A 17,232-nucleotide genomic window follows, 5' to 3' on the forward strand; every position below is an offset into this window, starting at 1 on the left:
GGGATGAGTTGTACCATCAGTCAGGATAATAACCCCTTTGCAAGACAGCTTAGCACTCAGGACCATAAATCCTCTCTCTAGCCTGCCTCTTGCAGCCAGCCAGTCCAGCTGTCAATCAAAATGGCACCTTCACTGATCACTTCAGACACACCATTTATGGCAAACAGATGACGCCAAGGTGGGTGGAACTGTTTTCCAATCAATCATGACAAGAAAGCTCCTCCCTCAGATCCCACCCCCAGCCAGCCAGTCATTCAAGATGGCGTCTGCACCATAAAGGTTAGCGCGGCCAGCTGTTGCTGGCAAAGATGGCGCCAAATTGGGCGGGGCTCTGTGAGCACTCAAGACCACAGAGCCCCTCCTCCTGACCCGCCTCTTGCCGCAAACACATCCAGCTGTCACTCAAGATGACACCCACTGAGAACTTCACAGGCCCGTAAAGCTGTGTGGCCACGTCAATCAAGGCCTGAGCCCCTCCCTCAGGCCCACCCCCTGAAGCCAGATGGGCTGTCATTCAAGATTGTGCCTCACCATATCAGCAGCCACTCTTCATAGCCCCGCCCTGCCACTCCCTTCTTCACCATCAGCCAGCAAAGATGGCGTCAGGGTAGGTGGGGCCTTGTGGTGACTCAGGATTATAAAGCACCTCCTTATAGCCCGCCTCTATGCAGCATGCCCGTTCAGCTGTCATTCAAGATACCTGTGGAGCATCGAAACCCCGCCCTTGGCCAGCAAAGATGGCGCCAGGATGGGCGGAGCTATGAGGCCCGGTCATTCAGAATAATAGCCCCTCCCTAAAGCCCACCTCCTCCAGCCATCTGGGCTGTCACTCATGATGGCACCTATTACACTGGGCAACACTTTTTAACTGTTCATAAACCCCACAGTGCTCCTCATAAATGGAGCCAGATACAGTCCAGGGTCAAAAGACCTGTCACTTGATGTCAATTTGAGGCTCTGCAACCAAAATCTAGCCACAGAAAAATGGAGTGTTTGAGCCTGCCGTTCCATCCTTTAAATGGAAGGCCGCGAGGTGGCAGCATTCGTGCGGCAAACTAAGACTGTGCCTAGCTCCAACCGATGCCGGAGGGTCTAGGCCACTCGGCCAGTCAGATAAGACGACAATTGGGGTGCATCTTTGCTGCCAACCAGCAAAGGAAGAGCTAGAGGAGCTAGCAGCCCATAGACTCAAGCCACTTTGGCCTTTTAGTCTCTTTATCGGAAGCTAAAGCGGCGCCTGCGCGGCAAATCCGCTGTCATTTCAAGATGGCGCCAAGGGGGCTGGGCCTGCAGCGGCCGCCATGGCCCCGCCCCGACCACAGGCAGCCAATCAGGATAAGCCTGTGCAGCAAACCTGTCTCCACCCTCCAAGATGGCGCCAACTGGGTGGAGCCGAAAAGTATCTCACAGCCTCTGCTTTAGTCCCGCCCCTAAGCTGCCCTTAGCCCCGCCCACCGCCACTGCGGCAAAACAAGACCCGCCCCCAAGAACAGTGCCGCGCTTCGCGGTAGATGGCTAGATTGCGAAGACCCTGCCAGCCAGACGACCTGGCGATCGGGTTAACCGCATAGCCCTTAGACTTTGCTGAGCAAAGAAAATGAAACCACAGAAGAGGTAGCTCAGAGACGGCACTCTTATGTCCACTGTGGTGGTCTTGTGACAGGACTTCTGCATCATCTGCGTGGCCGGCCACGCAGACGAGACAGGGAGCCTGGATTCTCCCGGGATTCTGGGTGGGTCACACCTAAAGCCCTAAGACCCTAAGATCGCGGGACCCTGAGGCTCCGAGGCCTCGACCTACAGAATACCTCTTTAAATCCCTGTCACCTAAATGGCATCCCTGCGGCAACACGGCCGCTCCGTGGTGATTCCCCCTTCCCGAAGGCGCAGTCTGCAGCCTTGTCAGTTACCCTTGGGAGCCGTGATATGGTCTGCCGCCCCTGGCCCGCGGCAACGCACCCCAAACACCATCTGAACTCTGCAGACGGTATCTAAGAGGGTGCATGCTGCGGAGCAGCCAGGTGGCCGGCTGACTCACCTCCCGGAGCACAGCACTCTACGCACACACCCCGACCAGGGTCGGCAGTCTAGTGCACCCACACTGAACCGGGCGCCCGGCGGCGCCACCAGCCCAGGGTGGACATCTCTCCGCTTCTCCTCCGATGCTCGTCCTCCCGCGACTCCTGACTCCCCAGCGTCTGCAGCAAGGGCTGCGGGACACCTCCTTGTCAGGGTCCTCTGCAGAGGCGGAGCTTCCTCTCTAACCAATCCAAGACCCCATTCCCCGCTTTGGGCCCTCACCACGCCTCCCACACCCTGCCAATCAGACTGCTGTTGTCAAGGCAACAGCTTGGCGCCAAGGCACGGAGTTGACGTCAACGGAGTCAGTGTTAGGGGCCCCCAAGCAGAGTCTGGAAAAGGGGGATGGGATGTGGGTGTGAAGGGATGCAGCCCCCCCAAAAGAAATCGGGGTGAATCAGAAATACCTACTAATGATGCCCAAATGCAAAACCTGAGAAGAGAGAGAGGGATAAACGACAAGCATATATTTGTCTAAAATCGGGAAAAAAGAAAAACCATGAAAAATCGAGGCAGAAACACATACGTTGAGGTCTAACCACGAACGATAAAGGTGGAAGAAAGGACTTTTCTGCCTGCAGCACCCAAGCACTAAGCTAATTTCCTTAATAAACGAAGAGCTATTGGAAACCAACAAGGGAAAGACAAAAGCAAACCAAAAAAGGGGGCAAAAGAGACCGCAAGTCACAGGACAATGCAAATGGCTGGAAGAATCTTGACCTGACTGTCTGCATAGCGAAACGCCAACCTGAGATACCGGGTGAAGGCGGTTTATGGCAGCGCGCTGAATCGCATGTGGTCAACCATCATTACGTGAATCCACTGCATAGAATAGCAAGAAATTGCGAGGAGAGCGAGCAGGTAGATTACCAAGCCTGCCTCTGATAGAAGACGTTCCTATGACACCAGGAAAAATAACGGGGGTATCGCTGCCATAAAGGACCTGGATCGGAATAGATCCAATGAAATAAAACCCGTTGCCGAAGTTTGTAGAAACGAAATGGTAAGTGTTTTTTTTTTTTTCTTTCCTTCTCATTTGTTTCTTTGTTAAAAATACACAAATGTGGGCAAAGCTTCTGGAACAATTTGCAAAAAAATTTTTTTAACTGGTTACCTCTAGGAAAAGGAATGGGGGAGGGGAGAACAGACTACAGAAAGATGATTTTGGCTTTATTCTCTGTGCCCATGAATTTCCTTGGCAGATAAGTGGTATTTCTTCCCTGGCAGTAAAATCGATGAATTATTAAAAGTTTGTTAATGTACTATTGATGGAACCATTTCACTGCCAAGAAATTTAAGGAAATAAGCGCAGGTGTGTGAAAGACTAATTACAGGGGTATTTACGGAGCATCTTTTCTTATGACTAAGAATGTACTCTGCAGAACAGAATTGAATTCCAGTAAATCCACAAATTGTATTTTTGTGTGGCTGCTAAAACTCCGGGTTGTATTTTTATTAGACACGTAAAATGCACTGTTTTAATTTTAAAGGAAAAAATGCAAGACCGTGGTCCATGGGTTAAAAGCGATTTTACCTAAGAGCATAGCTAATCTGATACCTCGGATTCAGTTTTATATTTATACTCAAAGACTTAGCTGTGCTTGCTTGCTTGCTTGCTTGCTAGATAGTGAAGTGGTGGGTTTATGGATAGGGTATGCAGTTTTAATTCCCCAGACCTAAGACAGGGTTTCTCACCTCACACAGATCCATAAGCATAAAACATGAATGAACTCGGCATACCGTGCAAGTGAATGTAACACTATGCTTAGGTCTTTGAATCTGACTATTCATTCTGCTCCCCAGGAGAGCTGTTTAAACAATGCCTATGCTTAGGACCCCCACAGTGATTGATTTTGGAGGCGCCCCCCCAAAGCCTAATATCTTGTTAAAGTCTTGGGGGGGGGTGTTAATTTAACGTACTCAAAAGGACTGGACCCTCTCTATCTGCAAAACCAGTTTATCTCTAGGTCCTGGCTCATCAGCTCTCTGGGAAGTCGGTAGGCTGTAAGAGCTCCCGCAGAGATAAGATCTCCCCTTTGCCTCAGTATTTTCCATGCTTACTATCTCTCCAAACTGTGCACAGTCTCTTTTCACCCACTCCACAGCCTCAGTACATGTCTTTGGTTCATATACGTGTCATGAAGACTTCTCTTTCATTTCCCTGGAATTGTATGACAATTTCACCAACTAACTCTCTTCACGCTTAAGCTGGCGATGAGATTGAACATCTGAAATGCAACAGTAACAACAACCTGTCTATTGTCTCTCATCTCAGGTGACACTGTATGGTTCTCTACATGCGTGGCCTCTTCCCCTATCTTAGCTTACTTTTCCTTGACTCACTTTCCAAACAGCTGGATGGTCTCATGGAAGAATGTGACCACCGTTCTTACACAACCTCTCCCTAGGTAGCCACCTATTTCCTAACCTAGTCACAAGGTTTAAATGCCTAGTCACACGCCAGTAAATCCTAAATTCCAATCCTATGTTACAGGACTCTCCATACAACCCCAGTCTAATATATTCAACAATGCCCGTAACAGTAGATGCTCCTTTCATGTATTTAACAGACAACTCAAAAGCACTTAAAGCGGCATGTTAGAGGCCGGGATGGCTGTGGTTCATTTGGTACAGTGCTTGCCTCGCATGCGTGAGACACTGTGTTCGATCCTGAGTATCAAACAGCTTTTTTTTTTTTCTTTTATCCTCATGTCTAAAAAGATTACCAGTTGATATAGGCAAAAATCTCACAATTTTGTATTTCTTACATCTCAGGATATCCCACTCACTATATCCAAAACACATGCCAACTTCATCCCATATATTTCCACCCCGTTTTCCTAGTAAAGTTTCTTCTGTTCTAAACTCTTAGTTCTGATACTCGCCACACTGCACTGAACCGATTTTTTAAGGCACACAAAGATCTTTCAAAGAAAAAAGAAAAAAAATTATCTTTTTCCCCCCTAGTCTGAGTTACCTTCTGACCCCATACTGTCAACAAAATGCAAAGGACCATGGTGCCTCTCAATGTCTTGAAACAGCATCAGACATTGGTACTATAAAATCTAACAATCTTTTCCTTAGGAGTTCTGGCTTTTATGTCTGAAGAAACCGGTCCCTAAGAAAGTTAATGGTGATTCTAACATTCTAATAAATCCTAGGTCTTAGGGATTTAAAAAACTGTATTGTTGTATTTCTCATGTCTGTATGTTTCTGTATCAGGGTGTCTTTCTGAACCTTCTGGTCTGTTCCACTGGCCTACTTGCCCACCTTTGTGTATCAACACACCATGTTCACTAATAGTGCTTTATGATGCTGACTTTTGAAGGGCTGCTCCTCTCTGGTTATCTAAATGCTCCCCAATGTTCCTCACCTTGTTGCTTCCAAATGAATTTTTCAAATGGGTTTGTCAAGTTTGATGAAATATCCTCCCGAGATTTGTGTTCATGTTTTATTAAGACTGGAAAGTGATTTAGATAAGGCAGCAAACGCCGTGTTATCAAACACCTTCATCTCAGACCACGGTCTGTGCTGCCTTCTCTTCATATCCTACAGATATGAACAAGATAGTATGATTTTTTTCCTCCTATAAAGGTCCTACTTGCCTTTAGGGAATATTTTTCCTATTCATTGTTATCAGTTATTTCTACTTGGTTATTCTGAAAAAAAATTCAGATTTATAGAAGTTGTCAAGATAATACAAAGATTACTATTGCAATTTTGCCTGGATGAAAAAATCTCAACAGAACCTTGGCACAGGACACCGTAAAAAAGAAATCAATAATAGGACAAAACTCCGAGACTACAGACTGTGCTTGGGTTTTACCCATCTTTCTATTAATATCTGATTCACAAACAGAACCCCCAACACCACACATACACAAAAACAGGACCTCTAATACCACCCCCACAAAACACACACACACACACACACATGAGTACATTTCATTTGGTACAACGCTCGCCTAACATGCATGAGACACTGGGTTCAATCTCCAGTATCAAATGCCATTTTTTTTTCTTTTTCATTATGCTCAAAAACAACATCAGTTGTTATAGGCAAAACACAGAACCCCCAGCACCACACACACACACACGCACACACACACACACACACACACACACACACACACACACACGCGAGTACATTTCATTTGGTACAATGCTCGCCTAACATGCATGAGACACTGGGTTCAATCTCCAGTATCAAATGCCATTTTTTTTGTTGGTTTTTTCCTCATGTTCAAAAAACAGTGTCAGTTGTTATAGGAAAAACACAGGACCCCCAGTACCATACACACACACACACACACACACACACCACAGGACTCCCAGCTCTACCACTAAATAATACACACACACACACACACCCCACAGGACCCCACAACACCATACACACACACACATACACACAAACACCAAACAAACAAGACCCCACGCCCAACACCAAACAACCCACCATACACACACACACACACACCACAGGACCCCACAACACCATACACACACACACACAAACACCAAACAGGACCCCTCCCCACAAACACCAAACAACCTACCATACATACAAACACACATACACACACAAATACAACACAGGACCCCCAACACCACACGCACACACACACTCAGGCTCTCAGAGTTTCTTAGCATTCCTTATTTTCCATAAACTTGGCTGTTTTGGTGTGTACAAAGGGACATGTTGCATAGAATATTTCTCAGTTTGGGTTTATATGATGTTTTTCTCATGATCTGACCTGTGCTATACATTTTTTTTTGAAGGGAATATTAGGCATTGCTGTCTGCATGTTGATGTTTGAGCCGGTGAACTGACTGGCGGTTTTTGTTAACTGATTATCTTTCTATAGACATCCCTGGAATTTTTAAAATGCTAATATCTACACTAATTATTGTGTTTTATTTTGTTTTAATCTTTTGTTAATAATTGTATCTCTGTAGTGAGACGAAATAAGTCTGATCCTAAACCTAAGAGAAAGGACAGTCATATTTGCCATCGAGTATAAATGTCTGCTGTGGACATTTTGGCAGAGCCTCTTTATTGGAGGTTATAAAAATCCTAGCTTTAAAAAAAATGTTACCATTCATGAATTTAATTTTATGGCTTTTCTGTATTTGTTGAGATTTGATGATTTCCTATCTACTAAGGATGTGAATCACAGCAGTTTCTGAGATTAAAATGTGTTTACATTCCTAAGCCCTACTTAACCGCACTTATGAGGTTCTGGTTTATCCACATGTGCAGCTGGATCCCATTTTTTGTGTCTCATTTCACACTTTTATTATTATTATATTGTCCTTGTCTGGCTTGGGTATCAAAGTTATACAAGCCTTATAAAATACTTTACAGTTTATAATCTTTTCTTTCCAATGGGAATTATATTTTTTATTGATACAGTTCTTGGGTTTTTTGCTGTTTTTTTTTCCCCAGCTTTGCCAAAGACTTGATGTCTTTGTTTTTTTGAAAAAGTGGCTTTTGATTCTACCGACCACATTCTTTCTTCTTTGTCATTTAATTTACTTTTGATTTCTTTCCTAGTTATTTGAGCTCCTTTTTCTAGCTTCTTGAGTTGCATATTTATCTCATTTATTTTTATTTTCTCTTAATTTTTAACATATGAATCCAAGGCTATAAATTCTCCTCCAAGTGCCACTTGAACCAGATCCCACATACCTCATCGTGGTTCAGATCTGCACTTTGTTTCCATTAGTGGAGTAAAGGAATGTGTTTACGATTTTGAATTCTACGTTTAAAAAAAAAGAAAGAAAAGAACTGTCTTTTGAATGTAGATTTTGAAAAATCTACTGCATTGCAGTCAAATACAACTAGTCTGTGTGATTTGCCATTTCCATAAGGCGTCCTTTCTCTTAGGGTTTGATTGATTTTGAATTGTTCAAGGTGTTAGATAAGAAACAGTATTCTCTAATTGCTAGAAATTAATTTCCATTTATATTCATAAGACCAAACTTGCTAATTATGTTTTTATTTCCACTGTTGTAATTTTTTGCCTGCTTTATCCATTCACTCTAAATAGTTCCAATTAGTACACACTAATATGCCTCTTCTTTTAATCCATTGCTTCTTGTAATCTTTGCTTTAAGTATTTCAAAGTCACATTGTTAGGTGTGAACAAGTCCAGAGTCCTTTTGTTAAATTACACCAGGGAACAGATCCTTTTACACTTGTAATTACTGAGATATTTATTTAATATGCCTCTTCTTTTTCATTTTCTCCTTTCCAGCTTTTTGTTGGGTTGGCTGAATTTACCTTATTGTTTTTTATTTCCTTCTGTTTGTTTGTTCTATTCTTTTATTTATTTTCTATTAATTCTTTAAATTCTTAATTTATAAAAAAAAGACATTAAAAAATACTAAATGTATTAAAGCAAAGATTATGGCATACCTTAACAATGCATTGAATTTCTCATCTCTATCATCATTTTGTTATACCTTTTTTGTTTTTGGTTTTTTTTCCAGTTAGGTTTGGCTTTTTGTTTGTTTTGAGATAAGGTCTCACTGCGTAGCCCTGGCTGTCTTAGAACTTGCTATGTAGACCAGGCTAACCTTAAACTCACAGACTTTAATCTGCCCCTCTTTGCCTCCTGAGCACTAGGATTAAAATGCATGCACCACAGCACCCAGCTAGCTATACCCTTTAACCTCCAACTACCCCAAAATCCATAGTAGAAAATATTAATCATATGGTCTGATGGATTGCCAAGGCATTCATTCTTAAGTGACCCCCCTCCTTTCTTCCAGGTTCACCCTACTCCCCATTTCAACACCTTTAAAAGATATTTTAAAGTATTTTGAGTGTCTGCAGAGCCAGGTAAGGGGTTTAAGGATGCTGCGTATAAGTTTTCTCTTTGTCCTGACAATATTACTCCTTTGCAATCTAATACTGGAGATGAGACCTTCCTGTCAGGCACAATGCCTCTTTCTAAGACTGCTGGATTTTTTTTTTTTTTTTTTTTTTTTGCCACAGCCTTTCATATAGGAACATGGTTGGGATATCAGTGACCAGTTGGGATGTGATATCTCTCTTCTATTCGGCAGAATTCTTAGCCAGCCCTCTATTTTCACCTCATTTCTATTTTTCTCCACCTCTTAGAGCATGATAATAGTTTCCCCTTTTCTTTATGAAAGCAGTTTGTTGCTTTTTACAGTTCTACTTTTTAGATTTTTTTTTTAAATGCGTATGGGTGTTTTGCCTATCTATACATATTTGCCTCATATGTATGAGGTATCTTAGAGAGCCTGAAACAGGGTATTATATTCCCCCTGGAACTGGAGTTCTGGGATCTGAACCTATGTCCTCTGCAAAAGCAACAAGCACCATTAACTTCTGGTCCATCTCTCTAGTGTCTGCTTTTAAGATTCTTGAAAGATACAGTATCCATAAAATGTTTATATATAATATATAATATATATATACATATATATATTCATACACACACGCACGCACACACACATACATATATATTATAATACATATAAAACATTCTAGTAGAAACTTTAAAATTGAAAAAAATTTATCCACTGTCATTAAATATCTCTATCATTAACATATTTTAAATACTATTGTAAAATTACCTCTCTCATTCCAAATTTATACTAAAGTAGACCTTTGCTCAGCGTATCAATCAACAGATTCACAGGACTACATTAATCAAAATTATTTCTGTTTAGGATGTAGAGATAGCTAAGTCAGCAGAGCACTTGTGCTGTAAGTGTGAAGACCTGAGTTCGACCCCCTGCACAATAAAGAGATGGTCACAGAACATATTTGTAATCCTAGTGCTGGAGAGACAGAGACAGAACCATCCCTGGGGCTTACTGGCCAGCAAGTTTAGCCTAATTGGTGAGTTTTGAGTTCAATGAGAGACCTTGGCTCAAAATATAAAATGAAGAGATTGAAGACGACAAGGGACAATGACTCCTAGTATTTGCCTGCATACACACGTACACATGAGCACACACAGTATTGTCTTTGTTGCTTATAACAGTTGTTGCTTCCAAGCGTACAGTGCCATTTTCCTGAGGCTATATGACCTGTGATACCATAACAGGCTGAAGGCTCAAGCAAATGAAAATTCCAGCTGTTCCCTATCAAGTCTGACACCGAAGACATTTGCCGAGATGTAAAACGATGCTACCAGGTAATCTGTCTCAAAAAGTCAGTTTTCTTCTTTAACTTAAAGTGTTATCTTAGCTTGTGGTGGCTTTATCACTACTATTTTAAATTAGTAAATGTACATTTAAAACTGTTTGATTTCTTGCCTTTTAAGGTAGGTATGAACCAATGGATCACGATAGCTTATATTTATGCCATGCCAATGGTTATGCTTCGGTATATACTTATCAACCTCCACATTGCTTTTTATAATGGGTATATTTATTTACATTATCTAACAAGACCTCTCTTCTCTCCACACCCATGACCATATATTGGTTTTATATCAGTCGTTCTAGAAGGTATGAGGTGACATCTCATCCTGGTTTTAGCTTGCCTTTCTGCCGTGATTATTAACGCTAGCGTGCTTTAATGTACCTGATGGCATCTTTTGATAAATGTCTGTTGGAGTCCTTTGTCGTCATTGTCATTTTAAAATTCCTTGGGCGGGGAAGAGGGATGGAATATTACTCAACTGTGAAGAAACAGAAGTCACAAGTCTTGCAGAAAAATGGGTGGAATTGGAAAATAGGAAAGAAGTGACTCAAACTCCAGGAAAAAGAAAACACAGTACCTTGGTCTCCATATGTAGATCCCAGCCTATGATGTATACATGTGTATGTATATATGTGTTTGTAATATTTATATACATATGTATATATTATATATATTAGTAAATTGTTATGTACACAGAGAGATATAAGTGTGGATATATATAGTGTAATATTTAAAAAGGAGATCAAGTAAGGGTTATAGGTGATAAGGAGGGGCAGAAGGCAGGTAAACAACATGTGATTTATAAAGATAAGTGCTTTTCTAGTTTTTAATCTGTTGTAGTTTTCTTTGTGTGTGTGAATATGTGTGTGTGCGCGTGCGCATGTGTGTATGTGTGTGTCGTAGCTAAGTACATAAATGCGTAAGTGACGGTGACAAACATAAAACCAAAGCAAAGTTTCAGGGCCTCGTCTCAACCTTTGTAACTGCAGCAGCTCACTGGCATGGGTGACGTTTGGGACTGGGTCACGTCTGAGTGTCCTCCTTAAACAAGCGGTGCGATGTCTTTGTCAGACAGCTAATTAGAAGAAAGTTATTTTATTTTTAAAAAATAATTTTTATTGTTGCTATTGAGTTACTTGTGTATTTCGGATACTAGCTCCTTGCTAGGTATAAGGCTTATGTGGATTTTCTCTCATTTTATACATGGTCTTTGCACTGTACAATTCCTCTATTGTGGGGAAGTTTCAAATTGGCTTTTCATAATTCCATTTATTTATTTATTTACTTACTTACTTACATATTTATTTGTGAGTTAGGTATCAAGCATTTTTTTTAAATGTCTAAAAGACAAATAGTCTTATTTGGAATCTAAGTGTGTGTGTGTGTGTGTCTGTGTCCACATCTTGGTATGTAAAGGTCAGAGGACAACTTTCAGGACTTGGTTCTCTTCTCTCACCATGTGGATTCAGGATGTTGAACTAAGATTGTAGTCAGGCTTGGTCGCAACCACCTTGACCCACTGAGCAATCTTGTAGGCCCTCTTTTCTTCCCCCCCACCCCCCAAACTCCACTGTTAATTAAAAGGTACTCATTTCTCTGTGTTGATTTTGTGTCCTGCAACTTTACCCTTATTAAAGCAATTTATTAATTCTGTCACATGATTTTTTTGGTCATCTTTAAAGCTTTCTGTATAAAAGAACTTGTCAGCTACAGACAGATCATCTTCTTTATCTTGTAATGCCTTTTGTTTCTTCTTCTTTCTTTTTTCATTTTTTTGTTTATTTGTTTTTGGGGGGTTGTTGTTGTTTTTTTGGTACCAAAATACCAATTTATTTTTATTTGGTCAAGGAAATTTAACAATATAAAAAAGGTAAGGTTGCCTTGAAGTCACAGTCACTTTCCAAAGATTCAATAGTAGAAACAACCAAATGCCGCCACAACACAGAATAAGCTGTTGTTCGTGAAAAAATCGTAAGTGGAGTTGTCTGTGTCTGCATCGTAGAAACAGCGAGCAGCCATGAATACTCCTTCACCTCTCTGTCTCCAATCACCACTTGCACCACCATTTTATTCCGGTCATATCCCAATTCTTTTAGCTTATCTTTAATCATTTCTGATAGACGTTTTGTGTGTTGAGGCATTTCATCTGGAGCATATTCAGCACTTGCCAATTCTTCCTTGAGCACAGCATGGATGCAGTCTTTAACCACAGAGGGTCTAAACCTTTGCTGGAAAATGGGCCTCAGAATATAGGTGTTCTCAGGCTCCTCTGAGTTCTTGTTGACCTTGCACAAGCCCTCAGAAGGGTGAGCCCTTAAGGACTGGCCATGGAAGGACACAGCCATATCCCTGAATCTGGATCCAGCAGCTCTCTAGAAGGAAGGCCCCCTTTTGTTTTTCCTGATGCAGTTGTTCTGCATCAGGATCCTGATTGCAAGAAGTGGTAAAAGAATGCATTTCTGTCTTGTCAGGCACAGTGGCAAGTCAAGCATGTAATCTCAGCATATGGGAGGCAGAAGCAGGAGGATCTTTGTGAGTTTCAGGGGCAGCCTGATTTACACTGGGAGCTCCTGGACAGCCAAAGCCACATAGAAAGATCTTGTCTCCCACCTCACCCTACCCCAAAGTGTTTTTTGTCTTGATTCTTAGAGGAAAAACTTTCATGATTTTGTTTTGCCATCATTATTTTACTGTATGTTAGCTAAACATGGCCTTTGTGATGCTGAGGTACACTCCTCCCACACTTAAATCACTGGCCTTTTATTCTGAAAGGATGTCGAACTTGACTTAAGTCTTCTTTGTCCATCTACAGACTTTTGGGGTGACCATGTTCCATTGAAGTGTTTGTCACGGTGCTTGACTTGTGGTTGATTGTTAAGCCATCCTTCCTCATGACCATACACACACCATTCCCTTCCACCTTGACACACTACATGATCCTTTAATGGGATAAATTTGATCTCCTGGTGTTTTGCAGAAGATTTTTGCACCTGTAGTCATTATGAATAGTGTCCTGTATTTTCTGGTAGTGTCCTGGCCGAGCTTTGGTGTTAGCGTAACGCTGCCCTTGGGAAATAGATATAAGAACGTTCCTTCTCTGCGGTACTTTTGAATGTGATATCTTAACACTGCTTTGTCTTCAAGTAGTTGGTCGAATTTACAACTAAGGTCTTCACGTTCTGGGCTTCTCTCTTGGGAAGTTTTGAATCATAGATTCAATCTCCTTCTTAACTATCTACTTGGCTATATTTTCTAGTTCTTTTTTTTAAGATTCAGTTTTATTATTTTTAAGATGCACATGTATACACATGCATGAGAGAGCTTGCACAGAACGTGTGAACTTGAGTGTCAGGTTCAAGGAGACCAGGAAAAGGTGAAGGGTCCCTGCAGCTGGAGTTACAGACAGTAGTCACCTTCATGTCCCACATGGTTGTTTGGGTCCTGTGCAGCAAGTGATCTTAACCACTGAGCCATCTCTCCAGCCCCAGTGATTTTACTTTTAGATAAAACTACAGGCACCCTCTATTTATGATGACACTGTGTACAAATAAATCCTTTCACTCTAAAGTGAAAATATCTCAAGTTCAAAATAACTCTAGGGGCTGAGAGATGGCTTAGCAGTTAAGAGAACTTGTTGCTCTTAAAGATGACTGAGGTTCAAGTCCCAACACCCACACGGTGCTCACACTATCACCTTCTGGTTTCAAGGGATCTAATGACCTCTTCTGGACTCTTTGAATACCAGGCACATACATGGTACACATAGATGCAGGCTAAATACTCATACATATTAAATACATTAAATTTTAAAAATTCCACCTACCAAACATAGTTTAATAATACAGAACACGGTGAGATATCTGTTTTTAGCTGGTGATGTAGCTTATTTGGTACAGTAGTTGTCTAGCCTTCACGAAGCCCTAGGTCTGACCTCTAGCACTACACAAACCTACATGTGGTAACGCACACCCATAATCACAGCAATCGGGAGGTCAAGACAGATGATTCAGAAGTTCATGGTCATCCTTAGCTACATAGTAAGTTTGAGTCCAGCTTGGGCTACATGAGACTCTGTCCCAAAGGGGGCAAAATAAATTAAAACTTTAAAAAGAAGATATCTGTTGTTTAGCCTCATGATCATGTAGCTCATTGGGAGTGATGGCTTCCTGCCCAGATTCCTTAGAGATCGTCATAATACATATTGCTACCCTGTGGGAAAAAAATTAAAATTCAAAATACAATTCCCAATGAATGCAAATTGTACTCTCTGGGTCCTGAAGTCAGAAATAAAATGTAAGCCAAGCTATCGTAAGAAGGCATTGATATCAATAGGCAGAGTCCATATAAGCAAAAAATGGATTTAGCTGTCCTTCAATTACTATTTGGGCACCTACCACTGATAAGGGAAAATGCCAGGCTGTGTGCATGGCTCCTCGTGCATGAAATTAAAGTGGTCCCCATGTGAATTCATGTATTTAGTTATGTATGCCTTTAGAGATGTTAGTCTGTAGCTTGGAAGGCACATCCAGCAGGTAAGCTGGCAGATAAACTTGTAAATAGCATGTTAAGTGTTTAGGAGGAAGGGACTCACATAGGGGAGGGGGGGTTGTTCCTATGCTGGACCCGGAGGGGGATCAGAAAAGGCCTCTGTGAGAAAGAGGAGAAGCTAAGACTAAATTGTAAGAAGAGACAGGTAGGTGTGGGAACGTCCCAGATGGATACAGTTGCCCTGTACAAACCCAAAAATGCTAGAAAAATAAATGAAAGAGAGAAGGAAAGAAAGCAAAGCAGGCAGGGAGACAAACCATGAGAATGTCTGAAGGACAACGTGGGGCCTAAAGGGGGGTGGATGCGATTGCACGGGTGTGGAAGAGTGGATAACTCCCCCAGGACTCAGGGCCAACATAAAGACTTCCCATTTAATTACAAACATAAAGAGCTGGGAAGATGGCTCGGTGGTTCAAGCACTTGCTAGCTACTTAAGCAAGAAAACCAGTTTGGATCACCAGAACCAGAATAAATGCTGAGTGAGCATGGCAGCATACCTGCAAGTGTAGCCTGGAAAAGCAGAGATGGAGGTCTGCAAAGCCAACTGACTAGCATAACTAGCCTTAACAGAGAACTCTGGGTTTGCTGGAAAGGTCCAGGCTTAATGAATAACATGGCAGACTGATGGAGGGAAACTGTGGATATCAGTGTTGGGCATACACACACACACACACATACACACACACACACACGCATTCACTTCCATACATGTATGATGCACCCTTCAAATATACTCACAAATACAAATATACACACATACAAGCACATGCACTCCCCACATATCTTCACAAATACAAATATGTACACGCACACACACACACACACACACACACACGGAAAAATTAAAATGTAGAGAGAAAAAAAGCAAAAGCTATTAAAAAATGTAATCCTAAAATCCTAAATACGGTAAGGCATGTCTAAATACTTTTGTGAGATGATTGTGGCTGTTCTGCAGAGAACTGGGAGATTAGAAATAGGAAGGACAGGGAGCAGGGAGGGCCTGTCATGAAGCAGTTGCCTAGATAAAGAACAGCAGAGCTCCGAGCACAGAAACAGCAGAGACAGGGAGAAGAGAACGATTTCAAGACTTTCTTTGAAGGCTACATAAATAAATCTTGCTAATGATTTGTATATGTGTGGCAAAGAGAAAAGGCATTAGACATTGCCCCTGTAATCGTGTTTGGGGAGACTGGGCTGACAGGAGTTTTATTTAGTGGATATCTGAGATGCAAGACACAGGCACGGCCGAGAGGAAGCAGACTCTGGGCTATGTAACAGCTGAGTTGCTTATTCTAAAGTAAGTGGAGCCGTTAAGTGGGGACTCCGGAGGTCTCCGCCAGAGCTCTGGACGTCCTCAGGACTAGCTGGCTCATTGCTTGAATAGTCAGATTACAATAAACACTAATTTACAAAATAAATAAACAAGTTCTTGGGACTGTGTTGGGGTGTGTGTGTATGTGTGTTTGTAATTCATATACATATCTGTGTTACAATCTTCAGTGATGAAAATACAACCAAGCTTTCTTAAAGAAAAATTTAAATTTAGGGCTCTTTTTTTTTTCACCTGTACAAGGAGATACACAATCTAAAGTTAAAACATTCACAGGAAAGACAACTGACTTTTTCATACTGCTGCTAAATCCAAATATTCAAAGAACAGCCAGGTGGGCTCTTGCAGAGAAAGGCACTTTCTATCAACGCTGCCGATCTCTGTTCCATTCTGTGACCCACAAGCTAGAGAGAGAGAGAACTGACTCCTGCAGGTTGTCCTCTGGCCTTCACATGTGTGCACATATGCACACTTTCATGCATGCAGTATGCACACACATATACAAACACACATGTCAATGCTTTAGGACATGGTCAAAACTAGGAGTTTGGCTTCCACAGCCACAATTTTATGTCACTGAGGCAAAAGAGAAAACACATTCCTATTTGGCAATACCACAGGACAAAGCTAAAGAGAATGGGTAAAGACAACAGGGAGAGAAAAATTAAATATGAGCTACCAAGATGGCTCAGCTGGAGTTCCATCTCCAGGATCTACATGGCAAAAGGAAAGACCCAACTCCCGTCCGCACATGATCCTCTGACCTCTACACCTGTGTCACTGTCACAGTGAGTAGATAAATGCAAAATCTTTAAGTAAAACACAAATCAGCAAGTGTAAATATAGATTTGAAAATTTTGATTGAGGAGAATCTGCCTCAGTAAAGGGACTGTAATTGAGGAAGATGCTAAATGTCACCCTTGGGCCTTCACCTGCTTGAACACTCACACATATCAAGCTTGTGCACACATAGCCAGGCGCTGTGGCACACACACGCCTCTAATCCCAGCACTCGGGAGGCAGAGGCAGGCGGATTTCTGAGTTCAAGGCCAGCCTGGTCTACAGAGTGAGTTCCAGGACAGCCAGG

General features: G+C 41.9%; 1 long non-coding RNA gene and 1 pseudogene across 3 annotated transcripts in view; one reads left to right on the top strand and one right to left on the bottom strand.

The window, feature by feature from the left end:
* The first annotated feature begins 2,364 nt into the window (after positions 1-2,364).
* The window catches only part of LOC110297661, a 204,383-nt gene continuing 189,515 nt past the window's right edge, over positions 2,365-17,232 (top strand). The window contains exons 1-2 of one of the 3 annotated variants that reach the window (XR_003837197.1): positions 2,365-3,082; positions 10,104-10,256. This is a non-coding gene — a long non-coding RNA (uncharacterized LOC110297661). The remainder of the gene's footprint in view (positions 3,083-10,103; positions 10,257-17,232) is intronic. The other 2 variants (XR_003837196.1, XR_002378312.2) reach the window with 2 other exon arrangements.
* Positions 12,176-12,612, bottom strand: LOC110297656 (annotated as a pseudogene).

Source organism: Mus caroli, chromosome 7 (assembly GCF_900094665.2).
Source record: "Mus caroli chromosome 7, CAROLI_EIJ_v1.1, whole genome shotgun sequence".
Taxonomy (NCBI): Eukaryota; Metazoa; Chordata; class Mammalia; order Rodentia; family Muridae; genus Mus; species Mus caroli.